The sequence below is a fragment of the Chiloscyllium plagiosum genome, unplaced genomic scaffold, assembly GCF_037043375.1.
Source record: "Chiloscyllium plagiosum isolate Xiang-an unplaced genomic scaffold, Cpla_swu_hap1 HiC_scaffold_6, whole genome shotgun sequence".
NCBI lineage: Eukaryota > Metazoa > Chordata > Chondrichthyes > Orectolobiformes > Hemiscylliidae > Chiloscyllium > Chiloscyllium plagiosum.
The window spans coordinates 95,385,391-95,412,896 of record NW_028270144.1 but is presented as its reverse complement, the minus strand read 5'-3'; the positions used below and the strand labels follow the sequence as shown (position 1 = coordinate 95,412,896).

General features: G+C 42.0%; 1 long non-coding RNA gene across 3 annotated transcripts in view; it reads left to right on the top strand.

The window, feature by feature from the left end:
- LOC148149814 (uncharacterized) overlaps window positions 1–26,734 on the top strand; it is a 35,978-nt gene extending 9,244 nt beyond the window's left edge. For 2 of the 3 annotated variants that reach the window (XR_015757454.1, XR_015757455.1), the window contains exons 2-4: window positions 20,619–21,202; window positions 23,992–24,078; window positions 24,243–26,734. This is a non-coding gene — a long non-coding RNA (uncharacterized LOC148149814). Of the gene's footprint in view, window positions 1–7,231; window positions 7,383–20,618; window positions 21,203–23,991; window positions 24,079–24,242 lie in introns of all 3 variants that reach the window. The other variant, XR_015757453.1, reaches the window with a different exon arrangement.
- Window positions 26,735–27,506: the final 772 nt, after the last annotated feature.

Sequence of the window (27,506 nt, the reverse complement as noted above, 5' to 3'; positions counted from 1 at the left end):
ACCAACAAAGGAAAACATACCAAGCGCCTTCTTCACTATCCTATCTACTTGCGACTCCACTTTCAAGGAGCTATGAACCTGCACTCCAAGGTCGCTTTGTTCAGCAACACTCCCTAGGATCTTATCATTAAGTGTATAAGTCCTGCTAAGATTTGCTTTTCCAAAATGCAACACCTCACATTTATCTAAATTAAACTCCATCTGCCACTCCTCAGCCCATTGACTCGTCTGGTCAAGATCCCATTGTAATCTGAGGTAACCTTCTTCGCTGTCCACTACACCTCCAATTTTGGTGTCATCTGCAAACTTACTAACCATACCTCTTCTGCTCACATCCAAATCATTTATGTAATTGATGAAAAGTAGAGGACCCTGCACCGATCCTTGAGGCACTCCACTAAAGACAAGCCTCCAGTCTGAAAAACAGCCCTCCACCACCACCCTCTGTCTTCTACCTTTGAGCCAGTTCTGTATCCAAATGGCTAGTTCTCCATGTATTCCACGAGATCTAACCTTGCTAACCAGCTATCTTACCTTCTGCAACATAATGGCATATCGTGTCAAAGATGATTCTGACCATTTATTAGTATTGATTAAAGTTAATTAGCAAAGATGAAAATTTCAAAAATGTTTGCCTCTAAAACTGGAAGAAAGTTCTTCAGATAATTTTTCACAGATTATAACAGGTATTTCACTGAACAGCTTTTTGGTCCCCCTTAACTTGACATGCAAAAGAAAATTAGCAGGAAGGAAGAAGAACTTTTAAGGGATAGTTTTCCAATGAGAATTTGATGGTCTTTAACTGTTAAAATAAACAAAAATTAAAATGAGTATTAAAACATGGAAATGAATAACTGCTGCAACTCATCAAGCTACCAAATGAAGCTTGCATGCATTCTGTACCAGAGAGAGCAATATCGATGTATATAACGAGCAGTAGAAATACTTTGTAGCTGTGGGAGAGAAGTAAAGTTAATATTTCAAATTGCTAACCTTTGTCAGAACTAAAGCAGGAATTATAAATGCAGCATAAAGTGTGCAGAGAACCAACTTAATGCATGAATTTCTATTCCTGGAAGAAAGGTATTTTTACTAAAAGAAACACAAAGCAATGAAACAAAATAAAGAACCATAGGTGGTGGAGATCTGAATCAAAAACAGAAATTGCTGGTAGTAGGTCTAGCAGCATCTGTGGGGAGAGAGCAGAGTTAATGTTTCAAGTCCAGTAACTCTTCATCAGCAGAATGTTTCTGTGAAGCCCATAGGAACAGGATTGTTCCCCAAACTCCAGTTTGCCAATTCCCAGTCTCCCTGTGCCTTAGCCAGGCCTCCCTGCCCCCTTCAGGGACTTAACCTGAGTTCTGATAAAAAATCACCAGACTCAAAAAGTTCACTTTGCTTTCTCCCCACAGATGCTGCCAAACCTGCTGAATTTTTCCAGCAATTTCTGTTTTTATTTCAACTAAAAGTTGCTGCATAAGTATACATTTTTATGTTCAGAGCTTTTGTTACAAACCTTCCAACACAAGCATCAGTTCAATCTCCTGAGACTTTCAAATTGATATCGATAAATTTGTTTTGATATATTGTGTTTTTTCCTTCCCTCCACTCTTTCCCCATTTCTGTACTTAATTAAATCCTATTACATTTCTAATCTTTTCCACTTCTTGTCGATCTAAATTGTAAACTCTGTTTCCCCTCCGCAGTGCTGCCCAACTTACTGAAAAGTCCAAGTACTTTCTGCCTTCACTCTTGTCTTGGTTTCTATCTTAAGAAGCTGGCAAGTGAGGTAACGACGAGTGGGTCATGTGTCAGACCTGCCCTGTCTTTGCAGTCTGAGCAATAGCTATTATTTTAGGCAGAATGTTTCTGTGAAGCTGATACAAGCAGGATTGTCCCATAGATTACATAGTTTTGCCAATCCCTGCCTCCCAGTGCCTTATCCAGCCCCCTCCAACCCCCACACTGCGACTTAACGTCAGGACACTCCTGATGAAGTATCCAGGCATTCATTATCTTCAAAAAGCCTGTGGAGACATTGGCAGTATGTGTAAAAGATGTCACTGAGGTGTGAAGTTGAGGACTTCTTTTTGGGAGAATGGGATATAATTTAGCATTAATATGAAAGATTATTAAAGGCAGGCTCTAGTGACACCTGGGAGCTTAGTTGGAAATGGCTGAAAGCGGACATAACTGGAATGTGTTAAATATGTCACAATGGAGTGAAATTTAAGGAGCTTATGTGAAATGAACAATATTGAGTACACAGTTTGATTGCTTCTGCCTTGTTGTTTACTTTGAGGTCTTCAGCTTCTGTTGATTATCTACATTTATAGCGATAAGTTCCAGAATCAAACTTGCTGATCTTGTTCTCAATCTTATCTAATTCATCATGGTACCTTTGAAGTAGCATATTTGAATACACGTTTTAAGTTGTATGCTGGCAAAAAAAATTGTATTTTCGTATTTTCAGATGGGAAGCACATTGGAGACCCTGCATTTATCAATTAGCCTCACATTAAATTGATCCTAACTAGTGATTCACCTGCTTGATCATTATTTTGAGAATGAAGCTACATAGGTCTGTGAGTTTTACAGCTGTAAAGCTGTGCAAATGTAGCATTATAGAATGAATATTTACAGCAAATTCATAGTTTTGATTTCATCCTCATAAGTCTATTTGTTGCAAATACCTGTATCTATGACAATATTGATTGGAGTGACACCATCTTAACATTGGGAACACTATCATATTCTGTGGAATCAATCCTCTGTTAAATGGAATAGATTCAGAACAGACATATCAATTCAGAATTGGGCACTAATGAGGTGCTGGGAGTAATCAACAGTAACAGAATTATAGCTGAAAATGTGTTGCTGGAAAAACGCAGCAGGTCAGGCAGCATCCAAGGAGCAGGAGAATCGACGTTTCGGGCATGAGCCCTTCTTCAGGAATGAGGAAAGTGTGTCCAGCAGGCTAAGATAAAAGGTAGGGAGGAGGGACTTGGGGGAGAGGCGTTGGAAATGCGATGGGTGGAAGGAGGTTAAGATGGGGGTGATAGGCCCGAGTGGGGGTGGCGACGGAGAGGTCAGGAAGACGATTGCAGGTTAGGAAGGTGGTGCTGAGTTCGAGGGTTGGGACTGAGATAAGGTGAGGGGAGGGGAAATGAGGAAACTGGAGAAATCTGAATTCATCCCTTGTGATTGGAGGGTTCCTAGGCGGAAGGCGAGATGCTCTTCCTCCAGCCGTTGTGTTGCTATGGTCTGGCGATGGAGGAGTACAAGGACCTGCATGTCCTTGGTGGAGTGGGAGGGGGAGTTGTAGTGTTAAGCCACGGGGTGGTTGGGTTGGTTGGTCGGTCCGGGTGTCCCAGAGGTGTTCTCTGAAACGTTCCGCAAGTAGGCGACCTGTCTCCCCCATATAAAGGATGCCACATCGGGTGCAGCGGATGCAATAGATGATGTGTGTGGAAGTGCAGGTGAATTTGTGGCGGATATGGAAGGATCCCTTGGGGCCTTGGAGGGAAGTAAGGGGGGAGGTGTGGGCGCAAGTTTTGCATTTCTTGCGGTTGCAGGGGAAGGTGCCGGGAGTGGAGGTTGGGTTGATGGGAGGTGTGGACCTGACGAGGGAGTCACGGCGGGAGTGGTCTTTTTGGAACGCTGATAGGGGAGGGGAGGGAAATATATCCCTGGTGGTGGGATCCGTTTGGAGGTGGCAGAAATGACGACGGATGATACGATGTATATAGAGGTTGGTGGGGTGGTAGGGGAGGACCAGTGGGGTTCTGTCCTGGTGGCGATTGGAGGGGCGGGGCTCAAGGGCGGAGGAGTGGGAAGCGGAGGAGATGCAGTGGAGAGCATCGTCGATCATGTCTGGGGGGAAATTGCAGTCTTTAAAGGAGGAGGCCATCTGGGTTGTACAGTATTGGAACTGGTCCTCCTGGGAGCAGATGCGGTGGAAACGAAGGAATTGGGAATATGGGATGGCGTTTTTACAGGGGGCAGGGTGGGAGGAGGTGTAGTCTAGGTAGCTGTGGGAGTCGGTCGGTTTATAGTAAATGTCCGTGTTGATTCGGTTGCCCGAGATAGAAATAGAGAGGACGAGCAAGGGGAGGGAGGAGTCTGAGACGGTCCAGGTAAATTTGAGGTCGGGGTGGAAGGTGTTGGTAAAGTGGATGAACTGTTCAACCTCCTCATGGGAGCACGAGGCAGTGCCGATACAGTCATCGATGTAGCAGAGGAAAAGGTGGGGGGTGGTGCCAGTGTAGCTGCGGAAGATGGACTGTTCCACATATCCTACGAAGAGGCAGGCATAGCTGGAGCCTATGCGGGTGCCCATGGCTACTCCTTTGGTTTGCAGGAAGTGGGAAGATTGGAAAGAGAAGTTGTTCAGGGTGAGGACCAGTTCAGTCAGTCGAAGGAGGCTGTCAGTGGAAGGGTACTGGTTGGTACGGAAGGAAAGGAAGAAGCTTTGAGTCCTTCGTGATGGGGGAAGGAGATGTACAGGGACTGGATGTCAATGGTGAAGATAAGGCATTGGGGACCAGGGAAGCGAAAATCATGGAGGAGGTGGAGGGCGTGGCTGGTGTCCCGAACGTAGGTGGGGAGTTCTTGGACTAAGGGGGACAGGACCGTGTCGAGGTAGGGAGAGATGAGTTCGGTGGGGCAGGAGCAGGCTGAGACAATGGGTCAGCCGGGGCAGTCAGGTTTGTGGATTTTGGGCAGGAGGTAGAAACGGGCGGTGCGGGGTTGTGGGACTATGAGGTTGGAGGCGGTGGATGGGAGATCCCTGAGGTGATGAGGTTATGGATGGTGATGGACTGTTCCACATATCCTATTCCGCAGCTACACTGGCACCACCCCCCACCTTTTCCTCCGCTACATCGATGACTGTATCGGCGCTACATCGTGCTCCCACGAGGAGGTTGAACTGTTCATCCACTTTACCAACACCTTCCACCCCGACCTCAAACTTACCTGGACCGTCTCAGACTCCTCCCTCCCCTTCCTCGACCTCTCCATTTCTATCTCGGGCGACCGACTCAACACGGACATTCACTATAAACCGACCAACTCCCACAGCTACCTAGACTACACCACCTCCCACCCTGCCCCCTGTAAAAATGCCATCCCATATTCCCAATTCCTTCGTCTCTGCCGCATCTGCTCCCAGGAGGACCAGTTCCAATACCGTACAACCCGGATGGCCTCCTTCTTCAAAGGCCGCAATTTCCCCCCAGACGTGATCGACGATGCTCTCCACCGCATCTCCTCCACTTCCCACTCCTTGAGCCCCGCCCCTCCAATCGCCACCAGGACAGAACCCCACTGGTCCTCCCCTACTACCCCACATACATCGTATCATCCGTCGTCATTTCCGCCACCTCCAAACGGACCCCACCACCAGGCAACCGCAAGAAATGCAAAACCTGCGCCCACACCTCCCCCCTTACTTCCCTCCAAGGCCCCAAGGGATCCTTCCATATCCGCCACAAATTCACCTGCACTTCCACACACATCATCTATTGCATCCGCTGCACCCGATGTGGCCTCCTCTATATTGGGGAGACAGGCCGCCTACTTGCAGAATGTTTCAGAGAACACCTCTGGGACACCCGGACCGACCAACCAACCCAACCACCCCGTAGCCCAACACTTTAACTCCCCCTCCCACTCCACCAAGGACATGCAGGTCCTTGGACTCCTCCATCGCCAGACCACAACAACACGACGGTTGGAGGAAGAGTGCCTCATCTTCTGCCTAGGAACCCTCCAACCACAAGGGATGAATTCAGATTTCTCCAGTTTCCTCATTTCCCCTCCCCCCACCTTGTCTCAGTCCCAACCCTCAAACTCAGCACCACCTTCCTAACCTGCAATCTTCTTCCTGACCTCTCCGCCCCCACCCTCACTCCGGCCTTTCACCCTCACCTTAACCTCCTTCCACCCATCGCATTTCCAATGCCCCTCCCCCAAGTCCCTCCTCCCTACCTTTTATCTTAGCCTGCTGGACACACTTTCCTCATTCCTGAAGAATGGCTCATGCCCGAAACGTCGATTCTCCTGCTCCTTGGATGCTGCCTGACCTGCTGCGCTTATCCAGCAACACATTTTCAGCTCTGATCTCCAGCATCTGCAGTCCTCACTTTCTCCAGCAACATAATTATATTCAGCCATAATTTGTAACCTTATGCTCTTGCATATCCCCTACTCTTATCATTGCATTCAGGAAGGGGGACCAAGCTTGGTTCAATGAAGAGTGCAGGAGGACTTGCAGAAGACGCAGCAGGCATGCCTAAAAATGAGGCGATGACCTGGTGAAGCTACAACACAGGACAACTTGCTTCCAGACAGTGAAAAAAACATTCAATAGATAGGGCTACGTAATCCCACAACCAATGAATCAGATTGAATCTCTATACTCCCTCTAAATTCAGTTGTGAATAGTGTTGGACAATTAAATAACTCATGGGAGGAGGAGGTTCCACAAATATTCCCATTCTCAATGGTGGGAGGCACCATTACATTAGTGTAAAAGGCACAGCTCAGGCATTTGCAACAATGTTCAGCAAATGGATGATCCATCTCTGCCCCTCCGGAGGTGCCAATGGTCTGCCAATACTATTCATTCCAAGGAATATTCCCTCACATCCAGGCCACTGAGGAGCCAGGGTACAACTGAAATCCCAAAGGAAAACAAGAATTGGGAGATGTTTGAGCACCAGTACTTCAATACTTTATTAAACAGCTCAATAGATGAAGTTTTAACATTTAGATGCTCGATTTATCCATAATCCCTTAGGTACTCTTAAATTTCTGATACGTACTGCTATGTAATGTACTCTTTGGGCCACCAGCTGAGGTAGAGGTAGATGGGATGGACCTTGCTGGATAATAGCTTGAAATTATCTTAATGGGCATCTTCTGGCTGTCTAATGCAGCCAGCTGGAGGTATTCGTGAAACTGGCAGAAGGGCTGAGGAGCCATTGCATGCATTATGGCCTGTTGCATCTGGCTCTTCACGAATGTCACTAATTTCTCCATCAGAGAGAAAGCCATGCTGACAGCTTTGGAAGCTATTTCAACATTACAACTGTCTTACTATAACTACAATATATATTTTTACCAAAAAATATCTTTGTATACAAAATAAAAGGTATGAATAATAAACATTTTCTTTTTATGTTTAATATAAATCTTGAAACAAATATTAACATATTTGTTTCCCCAGATTACAGAGGAGAAAGTGCTGGATGTCTTGAAACGGGTTACGTTGGATAAATCCCCAGGACTTGATCAGGTGTACCTGAGAACTCTGTGGGAAGCTAGAGAAGTGATTGCTGGGCCTCTTGCTGAGATATTTGTATCATCGATAGTCACAGGTGAGGTGCCAGAAGACTGGAGGTTGGCAAACGTAGTGCCACTGTTTAAGAAGGGTGGTAAGGACAAGCCAGGGAACTATAGACTGGTGAGCCTGACCTTGTTGGTGGGCAAGTTGATGGAGGGAATCCTGAGAGACAGGATGTATATGTATTTGGAAAGACAAGGACTGATTAGGGATAGTCAACATGGCTTTGTGTTTGGGAAATCATGTCTCACAAACTTGATTGAATTTTTTGAAGAAGTAACAAAGAGGATTGATGAGGGCAGAGCAGATGTGATTTATATGGACTTCAGTGAGGCGTTCGTCAAGGTTTCCCCTGGGAGACTGGTTAGCAAGGTTAGATCTCATGGAATACAGGGAGAACTAGCCATTTGGATACAGACCTGGCTCAAAGGTAGAAGACAGAGGGTGGTGGTGGAGGGTTGTTTTTCAGACTGGAGGCCTGGGACCAGTGGAGTGCCACAAGGATCGGTGCTGGGTCCTCTACCTTTTGTCTTTTACATAAATAATTTGGATGCAAGCATAAGAGGTAAAGTTAGTAGGATTGCAGATAACACCAAAATTGGAGATGTAGTGTACAGCGAAGAGCGTTACCTCAGATTACAACAGGATCTTGACCAGATGGGCCATTGGGCTGAGAAGTGGCAGAGGGAGTTTAATTCAGATAAATGTGAGGTGCTGCATTTTGGGAAAGCAAATCTTAGCAGGACGTATGCACTTAATGGTAAGGTCCGAGGGAGTGTTGCTGAACAAAGAGACCTTGGAGTGCAGGTTCATAACTCCTTGAAAGTGGAGTCACAGGTAGATAGGATAGTGAAGGCGGCGTTTGGCATGCTTTCCTTTATTGGTCAGAGTATTGTGTACAGGAGTTGGGAGGTCATGTTGCAGCTGTACAGGACAATGGTTAGGCCACTGTTGGAATATTGCGTGCAATTCTGGTCTCCTTCCTATCGGAAAGATGTTGTGAAACTTGAAAGGGTTCAGAAAAGATTTACAAAGATGTTGCCAGGGTTGGAGGATTTGGGCTATAGGGAGAGGCTGAACAGACTGGGTCTGTTTTCCCTGGAGCGTCGGAGGCTGAGGGGTACCTTATAGAGGTTTACAAAATTATGAGGGGCATGGATAGGGTAAATAGACAAAGTCTTTTCCCTGGGGTCGGGGAGTCCAGAACTAGAGGGCATAAGTTTAGGGTGAGAGGGGAAAGATATAAAAGAGACCTTGGGGCAACTTTTCACACAGAGGGTGGTACGTGTATGGAATGAGCTGCCAGAGGAAGTGGTCGAGGCTGGTACAATTGCAACATTTAAGAGGCATTTGGGTGGGTATATGAATAGGAAGGGTTTGGAGGGATATGGGCCGGGTGCTGGCAGGCAGGACTAGATTGGGTTGGGATATCTGGTCGGCATGGACGGGTTGGACCGAAGGGTCTGTTTCCATGCTGTACATCTCTATGACTCTATTACTGTACTGGTTTATGATATAAATGTTAATGAACAATAATAACCATCTTTTATAGTAATAGCTGACACAAATATAGTGGAAGACCTAGAGAGTGCATGATTCACTGAGTCAAAACAGCCCATTTTCATTTTAATATTAAGACTGAATTTCTAATGCCACATATCTTAAAGGACGTGTTTGCAAACTGTAACTGTCATATCAGGAGAATAACCATATACCTCAGGGCAATTTAACCTCTTAAAATGATCAAACAGGTTGTCATGCTATCAAATACTCTGATATTTATAATTGTTCATTTTAAACATTATTAGAGAAGAAAGATTTATTCTCAAATCATAGAGAGCAATGTAATGAGTAACTGAATAATCTCTTCGCAAAAATAAGGATGAAATGAAACTGAATAATTGGTCGTGCTTCCCTTACAACAGTATAAATCCAGTCTAAATGGAATAGCAGGGAGATAAAGTATAGCAAAGCATTCCAAATTAATCAACTGATATTTTGAGAACTAAACACATGATTATACTGATAATAATGTTGTTGTATACTGTAATCCTATATTCGGTAGCCTTGTTACGTAAGACAGCTTCTGTGTATTGTGTAAGTGCTTCACTGTGCATTACTAATTCGTTATTTAAAAGGATATGCTGCTCCTAAAATGTCTTAACAGCTTGGTGTGAAACTTGAATGTAGTAAGAACCTTTGCAACCTTCACCTTTGCTCGGTGAAGTATAGCAGGATAGTGACAGTTCATGTTCTCAAAAGCAATGTTAAGCAAATAAAAACTCATACATGAAAAATATGAGCTGGTAGATTATTTTTGAATTTTAACAGCTGACTTTCTAACAAAAGAGGATAAGGATTTTTTTTTGCTATTTTATCCTGCAACACTGAAGCACAAACATGAATGATAAAAATCCACAAAATTAATTTCAATAATGGCTTAACAATTTGTTCAAACATTTTGATATATAAGAAAGGAGGTAGAAAGGTAACACCCAAAAAGTCAACTTCTCCACCTCCTGATGCTGCCTGGTTTGCTGTGTTCTTCCAGCCTCCTGCCTGTCTGTGAGGGAACTGTATTAAGTAATTTGTTGATAACTTTGAGATTCTGTTTTACAGAATTCGCATCACTACATTCTAGCTGCATTAATGTCTTTATTACTATCCAGTAACACAAACATTACATGAAAGATAACAATACCTTATGAGGATTTCAAATCAAAACTAGTTATGTTTAAATCTAATACAAACAAATTTCCTCACAATGTCCAATGAAATGCCAGACTTCCCCAAGTTGTCAATTTTTAGTGGGCTATCAAAGGGAGAAGAAATTTGGATAGGTATATGAATAGGAAGGGATTGGAGGGATATGGGCCGGGCGCTGGCAGGTGGGACTAGATTGGGTTGGGATATCTGGTCGGCATGGAAGGGAGAAGAAAATCAGTAATTAAATACCCAAACCATGTTTCTGCTTTGTCCACCGGCTGATTCCAGAGCAGAACTGGAAGTAACCTTGGAGCAGTTTGTTGCCTACCTCCTCAATCAGTGGATAGTTTGCAGGTGGGTTTTTAGTCCAGAATCACAGCAATCCTACTGATGTCAGAGGTTGGGCATGATAGATGATTATTTATTTGAATAAATACATCTTAAGGCTGTGCAGTTGCAGTTAATGCATATGGAAGTGAAAATTAACTTTTGCTTAAATTTGTAAAAACAAAACGAGATAGTATTTTTACATCCTACCCTTTCCATTGATTTGTGTGGTGTGTTACCATCTGCTACCAACCATTTTGCTCCCCATGAAAGTTAAATTCACTCACTATGAATTAGAGGTCATGGTCCATGCCAAAGCCATACTACTGAGAAAATAACATTAAACTAAAATACTTCTTAATTATTTTCAATGCATCTTGTATATCTGTTGATCTTTCAAAGGCTCATTTAAGAAACTCATTTCCATCTTGATGCAGTTTTGGGAGATTTCTCCAGTTGATGCCTTGTATTGACAATTTCAGCATTCAACTCAACTGAAAAAGAAAATTGTGAGCAGGGATTAATATGCTGCCAACCCATTAATGGCTTGTGTGTTCACCCTATTGGGGTTGAGTTTCTCCTCCATTCCACTTTAGGTCCAGACAAGAATTAGTTATGTGGATCCATGTTCCTGCAAAAGGACAGGAAAGTGGAAATAAGGTGACTTTTTACCAGGTGTGTCAAAGTATTGACTAGCTTTATTTAATCAGGGCTGGCAAAACTGTATTCATTGATATAATCTGTCAATATTTTTTGTTGATATGGAGATGTTGGACTGGAGTGCACAAAGTCAGAAATGACACGACTCCTGGTTATAGTCCAACAGGTTTATTTGAAATTGCACGCTTTTGGAGCACTTCACCTGCATTAGATGAAGTGGAGGGAAATGCACAGGCATAGAATATATTTAGGTGGAGAGATAATGGCAAGATAATTACAGAGAGTTAAGAGTGTCAGCAGATAAGTACAAATAGTGTGGGCAGTGTGTCAACAGGCTGAATAACGAGTCTTTGCAGATGATAAAATGTGTAAATTGGTATGAGTAAAGCATCAATAGCTAAATAACAAGTGAAGGGACAACCTTGAACTGATTAATTAAGGCAAAGAGATAATTACAAATAATCAAAAATAATTATCTCTCTGCCTTACGTAATCAATTCATAGATCATCCCTTCACTTGTTATTCAGCTGTTGATGCTTTACTCACACCGTCTGACACTTTCAATCACCTGCTAGCACTTGTTATTCAACCTGTCGACACTCCACTTACACTATTTGTACTGACCTGTTGACACTCTCAATTATCTGGAATTATCCTGCCACTATCTCTCCTTCCCTATAAACACCAATTGCACTAAAAATGCCAGATTGCCAAAGTACAATTAGAATTTATCCTTCCATGAAATCACAGAATAATTAAGGTGCATAAGAAGGTTCTTTCAGTCTGTCATGTCTGCAACTGCATTGCAGACACAACTACACTTGCATCACCACAGCCCAGGGTCAAAAGCTGGAAAATGAGATTAATGTAATCAGATCGTTGTTGACTGGCTGCAGACATGATGAGCTGAAAGGCCTCCTTCTGTAATGTAAATTATTATGAATCTACATACTCTCCTAATGAGTATTATGATTTAGTCCCATGCTCCTTCATTCTCCCCATAACCCTGCATAATATTATTTTTAATCATTGAATGCTCTCTTCAATGTTTCTATTGAGCCTGCCTCAACCAGACTTCCTGGCAATACATTCCATTGCAAATTAATTTAATTCTGTGTCCTCACATTCTTGATCCTTTTATGATTGGGAACAATATCTCCATATCTACTCTGTTCAAACCAATTTGAAACATCAGTCTAATCATCTCTCAGCTTCTCCTCTCTGAGGAAAACAATCCCAACTTCTCCACTCGATCTTCCAAATTGAAATGTCTCAAACTGGAATCTCTCAAACTTCTTTTGCTAAGAGAGGATCGGATTGAAATGTATAAAGTCCTAACAAGGCAGGTCTGACTGGATACATGGAGAATGTAGTCCCTGGTTGATGATTCTAGAAGCAGAGTACACAACCTCAGGTTGCAGGGTAGGCCGTTTACTACTGAGATGAAGAAAGATTTCGGGATAATGAATCTGTGAAATTCTCAAAGATAGAAGGCTGTCGAGGCCAAGTCACTGAACTGAATATTCAAGAAAGAGATATGTAATTACTTTGATTTTAAAGACATCAAGAGGTATGGGGAGACTATCACATTGGCATAGTATTGAATGGCAGAGTAGGCTTGAAGGGCCAAGTGGCCGTCTGCTGCTCCTCGTTTCTATGCACAATTTCCAATGCATTCACAACCTTCCTGAATTTGGCAACAGACCCATCCACAGTACTCCAGTGAAGGTCTAAGTATTGTGTCTATGTGTTCAGCACAAATACTTTGCTCCTATACTATATGGCTCTATTAATACATCTTAGGGTATTGATGCTTGATTAAATGGCCTCTCCACGCACATCTACACTAATGCTCCTACACCCATTACAGTAGTACTCTTTAGTCTATACTGTTTCTCCATGTTCTTTGAACAAAATGTATCATATCAGTTTTTCAACTGTATTCCAATATTGGCACAATGTTTCAGTGCTTAACTTGCAAATATGCTATTAAATATGCATCTGAAGAAAAGAGAACTGAGATGGGTGAATTTGAAAGAGGCAGAATACAAAAACGTGCAATGGTAGTGTCCCTAACCCTTGAGCCAAAGGGCCTCATTTCAATTGCCACCCCTCAACAGTTTGATTAGAAAATTGCTGTTGTGAAATCTTAAAATTCAAGAGGTCAATTTTAGGGATTCTGGACAATTGATCCACCAATACTCTGCTGTCAACTGATGTTTTTGTAAAATTCTAAAATCTTTGCAAAGTGACATCCAGAATCATTTTTATTTGACATTAATACATATTGAGATGCAAGGGCACTCATGGATTCTGGATCGAATAATAAGAATTGCTCCTTATCTGCCAATCCCTTTGGCTCTTGACTATTTATTATATTACATGAGGGTTTGAAGTAACAATTGCCATGTTTTCAAATAATTTCTATTATTCAATTTCTTCATGTGACTGAATAAGTTAGAAGCTTCTGATAAGATCATAATGGCTTTGATTATCAGGTTAAATGGGGGTTGTTTGTAGGTTTGTCTAGGATAATCATTTCTAATAGATGTTTGCTCCCTGTTTCCACTGATCTCTTGTATTGATTGCCATTGCCAGAACAGAGTACAAAACATTCTTCAAAGAAGACTGATAAGTCTACATCAGGACAATTTAATTCTCTAGGCAACAAATAAGGGCAATTAAATAGTGGAAAGCACCACCCAAAAAGTTAGATCTACTGCCTGAATCGTTTCAGAAAGGCAAACCCACAACTAACTTATAGCCAATAATAAAAATCAGACAATTTGTCACATTTAGTTGGTATTAAATCAAACTACTGAACTTAAAATCATAGAATAGAAAGCTCAGAATGAGGCTATTAATCCAATGAGTCTGCAAGATATTTCAAAGAGCAATTCAGTTAGTTCTGCACTACTGCTCTTTCCTATATTCATACAATCTCTTTTCTCCTGTAAGATTTATTCATTCCATTTTGAAAGGTCTAATTGAACCCACCAACCTGTCACAGAGTCTTACAGCATCGAAGCAGACCCTTCGGTCCAACCAGTCCACACCAAATGGTGTGGCCTAGTGGTTAGCACTGCTGCCTCACAACACCAGGGTCCCAGGTTTGATTCCAGCCTCAGACTGTCTGTGTGGAGTTTGCACATTCTCCCTGTGTCTGTGTGGGTTTCCTCCCACAGTCCAAAGATGTGCAGGTCAGGTGAATTGACCATGCTAAATTGCCAATAGTATTAGGTGCATCATTCAGAGGGAAATGGGTTTGGGTGGGTTACTCTTCAGAGGGTCGGTGCAGACTGGTTGGACCGAAGGGCCTGTTTCCACACTGTAGGGAATCTAATCTAATCTAATCTAATCTCAAACTAAACTAGTCCCATCTGGCTATGCTTAGACCATATCCATCTGAACCTTTCCTATTCATGAACTTATCCAAATGCCTTTTAAATGCTGTAACTGTACCAGCATCTAACATTTTTTCTGGCATTTCATTCCACACACAAATCACTGTTTGTATAAATAAGTTGCCCATCATGTCCTTTTGAAATCTTTCTCCTTTTACCTTAAAAATACGTTTCCTGACTTTTAAGTCCCTCACCGTAGGGAAAAGATTCTTGTCATTCACCTGATCCAAGCCCTCATTGTTTTATAAACCTCAATAAAGTCACCCCTCACCCTCCTACCCTTCAGTGAAAATTTGTCCCAGTCTTCCTAAATCTATTTTGATATCTCAAACCCTCATTCCCAGTGAAATCCTGGTAAATCTTTTCTCAACCTTCTCTAGTTTAACAATAACATTCCTATAAGAGGGCGACCAGAGGCGCACATAGTATTTCAGAAAAAGCCTCACCTATGTCCTGTACAACCTCAATATGACTCCTTTATTCAAATGCCTGAGCTACATATGTGAAGAAAAGTGTGTTAACCACCCTGTCTACCCATGACACTAATTTTGAAGAATTATCTACCTGAATCCCTAGGTGTCTCTATTCTACACCACCCAGGGCCCTACCATTATTTGTATGAGTTCTGCCCTTGTTTGTATTACCAAAATACAATACCCCTCACCTTTATACAAATTAAACTGCATCTGCCACCCCTTAGCCCATTGACCTATTGATCAAGATTTCTTTGTAATCTTAGATAGTCTTCTCCATTGTCCACTATATCATCAATCTTAGTGTCATCTGTAAACTTACTAACCATGCCTTCTACATTCTCAGTCAAATCATTTATATAAATGACAAACAAAAGCGGATTGTGGACTGATCCCTGTGAACCATCGCTGATCACAGACCTCTTGTCAGACTGTCCATTCCAAATCCACATCACTTTTTATCAAAACAAAAAATTCTACCTCATGCTGCCACTGGTTCTTCAGCCGATCACCTTAATTCTGCATCATTGATTCTTCAACCAGTGGAAACAATTTCTCTTCATTTAATCAAACTGTTCATGATTTTTAACCCCAGCTTTGTTGGTTTGTGGACAATGCTGTAATCCCTCATTCAGGAATTTAGAAGAGTTACCACAAATGCAGGGTCAAGTTATATGCTTACATCACTTTTCCATAGCTTGTTTTTCCTGGAACACATTGCTAATCTGAAACTGGAGGCTATAGCTTGAGGGGTACCACTTCACATCAGACACAGCCAGTTGTCTTTCCAGCTCTTCCCAAAATCATTAGCTTGTTGTAAGGATTTTCAGATTGATAAAATGCACCTTCTGTGGTCATCCAGTCATAGGATTGGACCTTCAACTTTTGGCTTAGAGGTTGGGATCCTACCCATATTGCACCAGAAGGTACCATAGGAACTATTTGAATAATATCTTTCTATAACGTCTCCAAAGATTTCACATTCTTCCTAAAATGTGTGGCCTAGCATTGGGCACAATACTTCATCTGGGGCTGAATTAATATTTTATACAGGTTCTGATTAATTTCCTGCCATCTTCTAAATTTGCATGCAAATAGTCCAGTTCTCTGTCTTCTTGCACTCATTTTAAATGTTACCATTAGCATATATTTTTTATTTCAACTCACCCCAACTTTCTGCTTTGAATTTCGTCTGCAATGTGACTCCAAATTCCAACAGTCTACATCCTCTTGAATTCCAGGATGTTCCCCTGTGTTTACTGCACTTCCAAGTTTTGTGTCATTACAAGTTTTGAAATTAGGTCAAAATCATTAATATACATCAAAAATAGGAATTAATGAACCATTGGAAATTCCACTGCAAATTTCCCACAGTCCAAGAAACCGGTATTTACTGCAACTCTATTTTCTATCAGTTAACCAATTTTGTATCCATGTTACTACTGACCATTTTCTCCAAAGGGCTATTGCTAGCAATCCTAATAGGTGTTGGAAGTAGAAATAGGAAGAAGCAACATAAACCTGGTAGGACACAACTGCAGCAATTGTGGGGTCAAAGGGATCTAGAGTGTATTTACATACATTTATTAAGAGGGCAAGATATATTGAGAAACAAACAGCAAAATATTTCTGATGTCAGTCTACGAGTTAGTTGGTAGTTTTCTCATCTGAGTTAGAACTTCACATAAGGCCGACAGTCCATCACTGTAGGTGCTGCATTTTGAATGAGATATTAAACAAAGACTCCATCAGTTGGAGGTATCTGAAAGACCTATTCTGAAGGTGAGCAGTGGATTTATCTCCAGTGTCTTGTCAACTAGATCACAGTGCTGTTTATGGGAGCGTGCTGCACGAAAAACTATCTGCCACATTTCCTACATCACAGTAGTGATTACACTTTAAAAAATATTTAATCAGCTGGAATTGGCTGGACAACGTCCAGGTTTGGGCTGACAAACGTCAGCTGACATTTGCACCACACAAGTGCCAGTCAATGACTATCTCCAACAAGAGAAAATTTAACTTGCACCTTAACATTCAATGGCATTTTCAATGGCAATTGCTAAAATTTCATTCCCACCCCATCAACACCCTGAGGGTTACCACTAACTGGCTCTATCCATATAAATACAGTGGCTGCAAGAGCAGTTCTGGGGCTAATAATCTTGTAGCAGATAATTTCACCCATGGTTCCCAAAAGCTTGTTAACCATCTCCAAAAACTCCAAGATAGCGGTGGAGTAGGGTGCTTCAGACTGAGATTGTCTGCACTGTCCGTTTACTCTTCTTTTTTTCTGTCTTTCTTCTTCTCTTTTGTTTCTTTTGTTCCTTTTCTCTCTTCTTTCTTCTCTTTGGCCTCAGACTCCCAGCCTCGGACTCAGTGCAGAACCAGCGAAGTTGCCTCCCAGCCTGGCGGGGCAGCATCCTGGCTTGGCATAGCAGACTCTCGGCCTGGTGTGGCAGACTCTCAGCCTGTGGCAGACTCTTGGCCTGGCGTGGCCTCAGCACGGAATCCCAATCTCACGTTGATCCCTCAAACATCGGACCCATTGTGGCTAAGCCCTTAAAGATTAATGTTTGAACTTTCAGCTTTTGAAAAAAATTTTTACTTAAACCTAAGAATGTCTGCAATGTGTAACTATTAACCTTACATTGTATGTTTTATGCTATATTATAATTACTGTAATGATTAACTTTTAACTTTGTTCATTCTTTCTACCTTGTTCTTAGAAGGAAGACTGGGGGGTATTTCTTTTACTCTGGATAATAGTACAAAAGAGAGATGGATTGACCATTTTTGTGATTCAATAAAATATTAACACACTTTTGGTACAACTTGTGGAGTAATGGGCTTTGATTACCAGTATACTTTTGTGTCAGGGATAGCAGAAGGATGAGAGTATCATTGAAACGTCACAGAGGAGATTTACTAGGATAGTTCCAGGGAGAAGGTATTTTAGCCCCAAGGTTAGGTTGTAAAAACTGAGCTTGTTCTTCACAGAGCAAACAAATTTGAGGAGGAATGTCAGAGTGTGACATTATGAACAAGATTATGAACAGTTTAGTTAATGTAATTAAAGTATAGCCGTTCTCATTAGCTGATTGTAATGGAGCTAGGTGGACAGAGATTTAAGGTTTAATGCAAGAGTTGCAGAGAATGTGAGGGAAAACCTTCTTCTGCACAACATGGTTATGACCTGGAGCTCATCAGATATGAGAGTGGTGTAAGATAAGACTATAAATAATTTCAAAAGGAAGTTTGGTGACCATTTGAGGGAAGTAGACTTGCAAGGCCAAGAGGATAAAACATGGGAGTGGGTTGGCAATAGAGAGTGAGCATGAAATTAATGGGCCAGTGACCTCATTCTGAGCTGTAATGGCTTTACAACTCAAAGATTTTAGGCTTATCCAAGTTTCTGTCTTTTTTTTTCCCAGATATGTTTTATAAATGTTTCTCTAGCACAGAATATGAACTGACTGGTCCATAGATACCAACCTTATCCTTTTTTGAAGGATGTACCATTTAACATCCTTTAGATCTTTAGCACCATCTCTCTATCAATAGAGAATTGGATGGTTGTGGCCATTGCAATTTCTAACTTAATTTGCTCAAAAACTCTGAATAAATTCCATTCAGAGCAGGTGCCTTATGGGAACATATGATATAGGAGCAGAAATAGATGTCAGCTCTTGGAACCTGTTCCACCAACCAATAAGATCATGCCTTATCTCTTACCTTAATTGTAATCTCCTACATTATTCCCATAATTATTATAAAATGCTATTAATTTTTATCATCTATGGACTAATTCAAGGGTAGAGAATTTTAAAGGTTCACACTACTTTAAAAAAGTAAATTTCTTCTATTCTCAAGGTGGCATGGTGGCTCAGTGGTTAGCACTGCAGCCTCACAATGCCAGGGACTCTGGTTCAATTCCAGCCTCGGGTGACTGTCTGTGTGAAGTTAGCACGTTCTCCCTGTGTCTGCGTGGGTTCCCTCCCACAATCCAAAGATGTCCAGGTCAGGTGAATTGGCCATGCTAAATTGCCCATAGTGTTAGGTGCATTAGTCAGAGGGAGATGGGTCTGGGTGTGTTGCTGTTTGGAGGGGCAGTGTGGACCAGTTAGGCCAAATGACCTGCTTCCACAGTGTAGGGAATCTTAATCTAATCTCAGTCCTATATGGTGAAGCCCTTATTCTGAAACTGTGGCACCATATTCTAGACTCTCCAGCTAGGGGCAACACCTTCTTAGCATCTATGCCATCACTAATATCCAGGGATCACAGGATTTGTTAGCCCCACCCTTTATATTTATTGCAACATTTTTGCCACGTATTCTCCCCAGTTCCTATTTGAAGGCATTCCACTGCTCTGACATAGATTTGCTTAAAAGCATCTGATCTCAGACCACTCTGGCCAAATTATACTTGAACTTATTAAAATCAGCCTTTCCCCAGTTTAGAACTTTGATTTCAGGCTTAACCTTGTCCTTTTCCATAACAACCTTGAATCTAATAGAGTTGTGATCACTGTCTATTAAGTGCTTTACCACTTGCCCAGCTTCATTATCTAAAATTAAGGTCAGGACCACCCTTTCTCTTGTAAGGCCTTCTACATACTGACCTAAAAAGTCCTTCTGGATGCATTTTAAGACTTTTCTCACTAAATCTTTCTTGCCCCTCACAGACTTGTCTTCAGTAAGCCTCCTGCCAGGATCACAATTTCTTTTAGGGAATCTCAATGGCTGCCCTAGACATTTCTAGGAACAAAAGTAAAAGGCTTCACGGTGAAACCACTTTCAGTAATCACAACAGCTATCATCCTTAAAGCTATGAAGACACTGACATCTCCAACCCCTCAATGTTCATTTTCTATAAAATGTCGAGGTGTACAGAAAATAAAAATCAATTCCTTCCATGACAAGCTCAAGTATATCCCCATTGTACATCTTTTAGCAACCACTGTTTGACTATTATCACAGAATTACCGAATAAAAAGGAGGCCATTTGGTTCACTGTGTCTGCACTGGTTCTTCAAACAAGCATCGTTATGTAATGCTGATCTCCTGCCTTTTCCCCATACCCTTGCACACTATTTCTATCAAAATAATCACCCAAAGCCCTCTTGTTTAATTGAATCAGCCTCTGCTACATTTCCAGGTAATGTTTTCCATGCCACAATTACTGAGTAAAAGAGTTTTTTTCTCTCCTCACTCTTCCTTCTTTTGCACATCACTTTAAATCCATGCCCTTCCATTCTTGTTCCTTCTACAAGCGGGAATAGATTCTCCTTATCTACTATATCCAGATTGCTCATGATATTGGAAACCTCTATCAAATCTCCTCTTGGTCCTCTTCAAAAAGAATGCTTCATACTATTTCATTCTATCCTCAGAACTGAAGTTTCTCATTTTTGAAACCATTCTTGTAAATCTCTTCTGCTCTGCTTCCAATGCATTCACATCTTTCCTATGAAGTGGTATTCACAATTGTACACAGCTGAGGTCGCACAAATGTCTTGTACAGGTAGAATACAATGCAATGGCATAGAATACAATAGAACATTGTATTTATTGTGACTTGTATTTATGAAAATACAGTGAGATGCATATAATTCACCACAACTTAATAACAAAAATTATAAAAATAAATAATCAGGACAAAGTTAAGACAAATTTCATCTTTTGTTCCCTCCATAGCTCCTGGGTTTCTGGAGTGGCTATGGGATTCTGCCGCCAAAGCTGCCCCCAGGCTTCCAAAGCAAGGATTTCCAGACTGGACTCATCATGCTGCCGCTGCCAAAGCCAAAACCAAAGCCACTTCATTGTCACCGTAGCAAGGAGGGACAGATCAGACCCACCAAGTCACCAATGCTCACGCTGTCGCCACTTCAGTCGCTGTCCGAAGCTGTCACATTGCTGCCATGGCCACAAGGAACAAAATGGAACCACCATGCTGGCACTGCTATAACCACCACTGAAACCACTGCCAAGAAGAACAGGCCACAGCCTGAGACAATCAAGCCTTCGATAAAGCTGTGGCCACAAAGAATGGACATCTAGATCCACCAAGTTACCACCGCCGCCACCACAGCACCTTGCAACCATCTTCCTCCACCACAGTCGCAGAAGAGAAAAAAAGATGAACTTTGATACAAAAGAGAAATGAAGAAACAAAACGAAAACCCAAAAAGGAATGCATCCAGCTAGCTGAGCAGGAGCAGAAGCATATGGGCACAGAGCCCAAAGACTTCCTACCTGGCCACTGCCACCACATTGAAAAGGTTCAATATCACCCTCCTGCTTGTGTACTCTTGCTGCTATTAAGAAAGCTGAGGAGACTGTGTGTTTTATTCACTGCTCTCTCCACATGACCAGCCACCTTCAATGATCTGTGCACATATTCACCCAATGTGACTTATATGTATATAAGTCCCTCTGTTCCTGCACCACTTTTCAAATTGTACCCATTATAATATGCTGTCTCTCAGTGTCTGACAGCCAAAGTACTTCACCTCAAACTTCTCTGCATTGAACCTCACTAGTCACCTATCCATCCATCCCACTAACTTGTTAATGTTCGTTTGGAGTTCCCCACTTTCCTCCTCACAGTTGACAATTAATCCAAGTTTAGTGCCATCTACAAACAATGAATATGTCCCTTGCACTTCAAGATTCAGACCATTAATATATATCAGGAAAAGGAAGGGTCCCAGTACTGATCCCTGAGGTACACCACTACAACGTACAAACAAACATGTAAGGAAGATAGGCCACTTGGCCCTTCAAACATACTTCGCCATTCAATATGATCATGTCTGATTTGGTTTTAACCTGAACTCTACATTCCTGCACATCCCCAGTAATCTTACAACTCCTTGGTAATCATAAATCTATCTACCTTGCCTTAAAAAAATAAATATTTTGCATGCACTGCCTTTTGACGAAGAGAATTCCAAAGACTCAACTCTCATCTCTGTCTTAAATGGGTGTCACCTTATTTTCAAACTAAAACCATGGACTCTGGGCTCAATGAATTTGGTGCAATTATGTTGTTTCAATTCTGTCTCATGCCCCACATTCCCATTATTTCTAAGAATTTGATTTGCTCTCAGGTTTAAGAGAAAAAGAACACGGAAAGTAATCAATCTCCAGTGGCAAACAGACAGAATGAAGGGATGGATAGTTTGCAGATGGGAAAGCCTTTACCTGAAGGACACAGTTTTCAGGAGTGATTGTGAGGGGATGGAGGTTTGACGACTTCATCAGTTATGAAGACCACAGAAGGTTAGATCCTGGGCAAGATGTCTGGAGAATGCAAAGTGATTGAGGAGCTTGTGCCTCAAAGGTTCTCTGATCACAGTTCTGCATTGAGGATCTGCGGATTGCAGAGAGGAACTCGGCCAGAGCTGGGAATCAGCAACCTTTTGCTTGAGCCAATCTCTGCTTCATTCAGCAGTCAAGTTTCCCAAGGCCCCAGGAAATCCATGCCACAGGCACTAAATCTAAAAGTCCATTCAAATGTGAAGTAAACCATCTCTCATTTAGGGACAGACAAATGCTGTCCTTGCCTGCATTGCCCATTTCCCAAGTAACACAGTTTTTTTTTAAATCTTGTAGCGATCAAATGTACGTGTGCGTGTGTATATGTTGCACATGTGAATGTGTGTGCACGTGTGTGTGTGTGTGTGTGAGTGTGAGTGTGAGTGTGAGTGTGTGAGTGTGTGTCTATACATGTGTGGTTATGATCTAGTTTCAGGTGTTTGAGACCTTACTCTGGCCCTACACCACCCTCCCACCCTAACAGAGGAGAGTGAAATGATGCCCCCACCATATAATTCCAACATGGGGTCACCCCAGTAGAAGATGTTAATTTCTAGAACTCTTGTAAATGATAGACTATTTTGTGGAATATCACACAATTCTCTGTAGGCAGCTCCTGCCAGAGCAAATTGACATTAAATATGACAGTTCATATTTGCAGGGCAGAACCATTAAAAGAGTAATTCAACCTCCATGCAGTGAAAATAGAACAACTCTGGTCCTGGTCAAAATAGAGACAAATAGAAATCAGACATAACGTGAAAAGCAAATGCTAAAATGCTGCCAAAGTTACATTGAGAAAAAATAAAAATGTGGAAGGCAGCATAAAACCAGCCTTTTGGAAAGAATGCCTAACATGCACTAAAGAGTAATGACTGTGAAATTGGACAATATCCAAAATCACAACACAATAATTAATCTATACCATTGCTTCCAGTACAAGTGGCACTCAAGCTTGATGATAACTGCTTACATCCAGTGTTAAAAAGCACTGCTGAATACCCTCACAACTCAACAAGGTACCCATGGTTGGGCAACTCTAACATCACAAATAGCACTTCGTAATGACAAGTTGCATTCTGGCTGAGCTAGGTGATCCAGAAAGAATTTGAGAACATTTAATTGTGCTATAGGGGAAAAGACATGTTTCAATATTCTTTGAACTAACGCTGGAAACCTTAGTGGAAGAGATGGACAAGAGAGGAGATGCTCTCTGTTTCCAGAGTTTCAGGAGGATTTCCATATAAATTATGCAAAGGCTGTGGGAATTCGAAATGATGGCAACAGACACTAGACATTTCCCAACAACCTGGAAGTAGTGCTGCAATCTATACAGTGATCTCACACAAAAGGTCATAGTCTACTAATTAATTTTCTTATGTCTAATCCAACAATTTACATATATACTTATGTAAATAAACAATAAGACTACAGATTGACATCTGGAAAGTGAGATTAGGCTCCTAGTTAATCACCTGGATAATATGGAGAAAATGACCTGGTTGCAGTAGATTTTGAATATGAATTGCAAAGTTAGCCACATGCACTGCTTATTGGACCACTCAACTACCAACAATCACTGTCAATCTGGATGCATATCTCGGTCAAAAACGTCACTATCCTATATTTTGCAACACTGCAAATTTCATTTCTCACTTTTTATGCACACATCTCCCCATCGAACCACAATAATCTCTTCACCCAGAGATGTTGTATCACAATCGTTGATTCATTTCCCCCTCTCTTGCAGGACGTAGCTGCAGGTAACAGCATCTAACAAGACGGGAATGGACATGCCTTCATAAGTTAAATCAGATAGTTGATGTCATTGGAACAGGTATTGCTGAAATCATGCTGAACACCAGGCCAGAAACTATCTGGTTTCCAGATTGTTAACCTTCTTTTTCCAGTAAGGTACAGTTTGTGTAAGCATGTAAGTCCTGCTTTCCTCCCTTTTCCTCCTTTCAGTAAAACCCCATCCTTTTGTCTTTCATTTTTCAGATATCTGAAAACTGTCACCCGACCAGGCAACAGTGTAAAAGCAAGCTGTGGAAGAGAAAGGAGAGGCTAATAATCAATAAACACTCTATCTCATACTGAAAGACATTAGCTGTGATCGATCTATATTAAGTGGCATTTACACAGAAGAACCTGCACACTGCTCCTCAGTTTCATTCCACCAGGATCACTTGGCTCTGGGACCACATTGTCCATGTTTTGATAAAGGCTGTAAAGAGCTAAATTGAAGTGCTCATGTGCAAGTAACTACTCTTGACATCAAGGCAGCATTTGTCTAATTGTGGCTTCAAGCAGCCTGATCAAAACTGACGTCAATAGGGATCAGGGGAAAGCTTTCTACTGGTTGAAGACATATCTTACACACAAGAAGAAGGTAGAGGTTGTGGAGGTCAGTCATTTCAGCTCCAGAACATTCTACAGGAGTTCCTCAGCATAGTGTCCTCGGCCAATTCATCTGCAGCTGCTTTATCAATGACCTTATCTCCGTCATAAGGTCAGAAAAGGGTGGCATGGTGGCTCAGTGGTTAGCACTGCTGCCTCACAATGCCAGGGACCCGGGTTCAATTCCAGCCTTGGGCAACTGGCTGTGCGGAGTTTGCACATTCTCCCCAAGTCTGTTTAGGTTTACTTCAGGTGCTCCAGTTTTCACCCACAGTCCAAAGATGTACAGGTTAGTTGGATTGGCAATGCTAAATTGCCTATAGTATTCTGGGAAGCGTAAGTTATTATTCAGAGCTAAATGTAGAGTAATAGGGTCGGGGAATGGGTTTGGGTTACTCTTTGGAGGGTTGGGCTGAAGGACCTGTTTCCACAACGTAGGGGTTTTATGATCTATGATTCTATGATCTATGATATACACTGGTGAATATATAATATTCTGCACCATTCGCAACTCCTCAGGTATTGAAGTAGTTCATGTTCAAATTGAGGAGAGCTTGGATGACGTTCAGAATAAGTTGACAAGTGGAAAGTAATGTTTCACAGAAAGTAATGTACCACAGAAATGCCAAGGAATGGCAATCTCACACTACTATTCCTACTTGTGAACGTACTATCAACACACTGGGGGAGCTCCCATTCACCAGATATTATACTGGACTAGCCTTGTAAACACAGTGGCTACAAACTTACATCAGAGGTTGATTTGCTGAGGCCTCTGGTCTCTCCAAAACCTGTCTACAAGGCGTCAGTCAGGAGAATGATGGAATAATCATACTTAAGGACAAGATGGCAGCAGCGGCGGCAGGGTAGGAAGTGTTCAGTCTCTGGGCCTGTACTCCCGCTCAGCTGGCTGGCCACACTCTTCTTTGTTCTTTGCTTTTTGTTTTGTTTCTTCATTTCTTCATTTGTGTTTTGTGTCAAAGTTCACCTTTTCTTATTTTCTGCGGCTGCGGTGGAGGTAGACGGTTGCGAGGGTCAGCTGCAACGGTAACGTGGTAGATCTAGATGTCCATTCCTCATGGCCATAGTGGCTACAGCTTTACCAAAGGCTTCATCGTCTGTGGGTCTGATCCCTTCCTCCTGGTGGTGATGTGAATGTTTCAGCAGTGGCAGTATGGTGGTTCGAATTCAGGCAACAGTTTGAGTGGTGGCTTCAGCGTCAATGACTTGGTGGAACCGGTGTGTCCCTCCTTGCTATGGTGATGATGCATTGCTTTCAATGCCAGCTTCGGTGGTGGCAGAATGGTGGGTCTGGTCTTGATATCCTTGCTTTGGCAGCTTCTGAACAGCCTTTGGTAGCGGCATCCCGTATACGTTCCAGAAACCCAGGAGACATGGAGGAACAAGAGTAAAACTTTGCCCTAACTTTGTCTCAATTATTTCTTTTTATAATTTCTGTCATTAAAATGGCACTGAATTGTGGTGCCTTATTCACATCTCTAAGCATATTTTCATTCATACAAGTGACAACAAATTTCTACTCTACTCTATTCTAATCCCCACTTGCCAAAATGAGTGCACCTACAACATTCAAAGGAAAGTCTTCTGCTTGACTAACAGTCATACACAATTTTAAGCATTCATCCCCTCCACTACTAATGCACAGTGGCAGTAATACATGTTACATAGAAGGTGTACTGCATCTACTCACATAGGCCCCTCTGACAGCACTTTCCAAGCCTGCAACATCTACCACACAGAAGAACAAGGCGAGAGTGTGTATGGGATTACCTGTAATATCTAAGCCACACACTATCCTCAGTTGGAACTATATTGCTACTGTTGCTGGACCAAAATCCTGAAACCTCCTGTTATTGTGGGTGTACTTACACCATACAGACTGCAGCAACTCATTCTCACCACTATTACTCAAGGGCAATTGGGAATGAGCAATAAATGCTAGAGTTGCTAGTGACTCTCACATTCACATGAACAAATACATTTGTATAAAACTTTTTAGGAGTTGGTACCTCATAAGTAAACAGCAGGAGCAGCAACTTATTGACATAGCTATAAAATCCCACAAGTAACCTGCTAGGCATGATTGATGTTTGACAATTAAACAACGAATGAGAAAGGAGACTGCTGAAGATTTCCCACTATGGCAAGTAGAGTTGCAAGAATTGCCCGTGAATTGTCTTGTTGTCTAACCCACTTATCACACAAAGAAATGCAGTCAAGTAAATGGGGGGGCGGGGCGGGGGGGATTTGGTTATGGAGTGCATCTGCAGAAGTGAAGCAGTCAAATGATTACACTGTAAACAAGAATTTCAGTGGCTGTCACATCAGAGCACTGAACAGGAAACTGTTGAAAAGTCACAACCTTTTTGTTCATTCTCAGGAGGGTAGTTTCACTTCTAGACCAACACTTCCTACCTATTTGTAATCACTTAAAGTTTAATACAACTGACTGATGTACTCAGCTATTTCAGAAGGCACACCAAGACAAATGCATTGGCGTGAAACTGCAGTCATGCTGAATCCAGAGACTAATCAAGGATATTAAAATATAGGTTGGGACTTTACAATAATTCCGACAACTTTATACTTTTTATTTGCAACATTGAAAAGAACCAAACTCAAATTCTCCATCTGCCCTAGTAGAATTTGAATTCAAATTCTCTGTATTTGAATCAACTAGGAGAGAGTGAGGACTGCAGATGCTGGAGATCAGAGTCGAGAGTGTAGTGCTGGAAAAGCACAGCAGGTCAGGTAGCATCCAAGGAGCTGGAGAATCGATGTTTCAGACATAAGTCCTTTATCAGGAATTTCTGATGAAGGGCTTATGCCCAAAATGTCGATTCT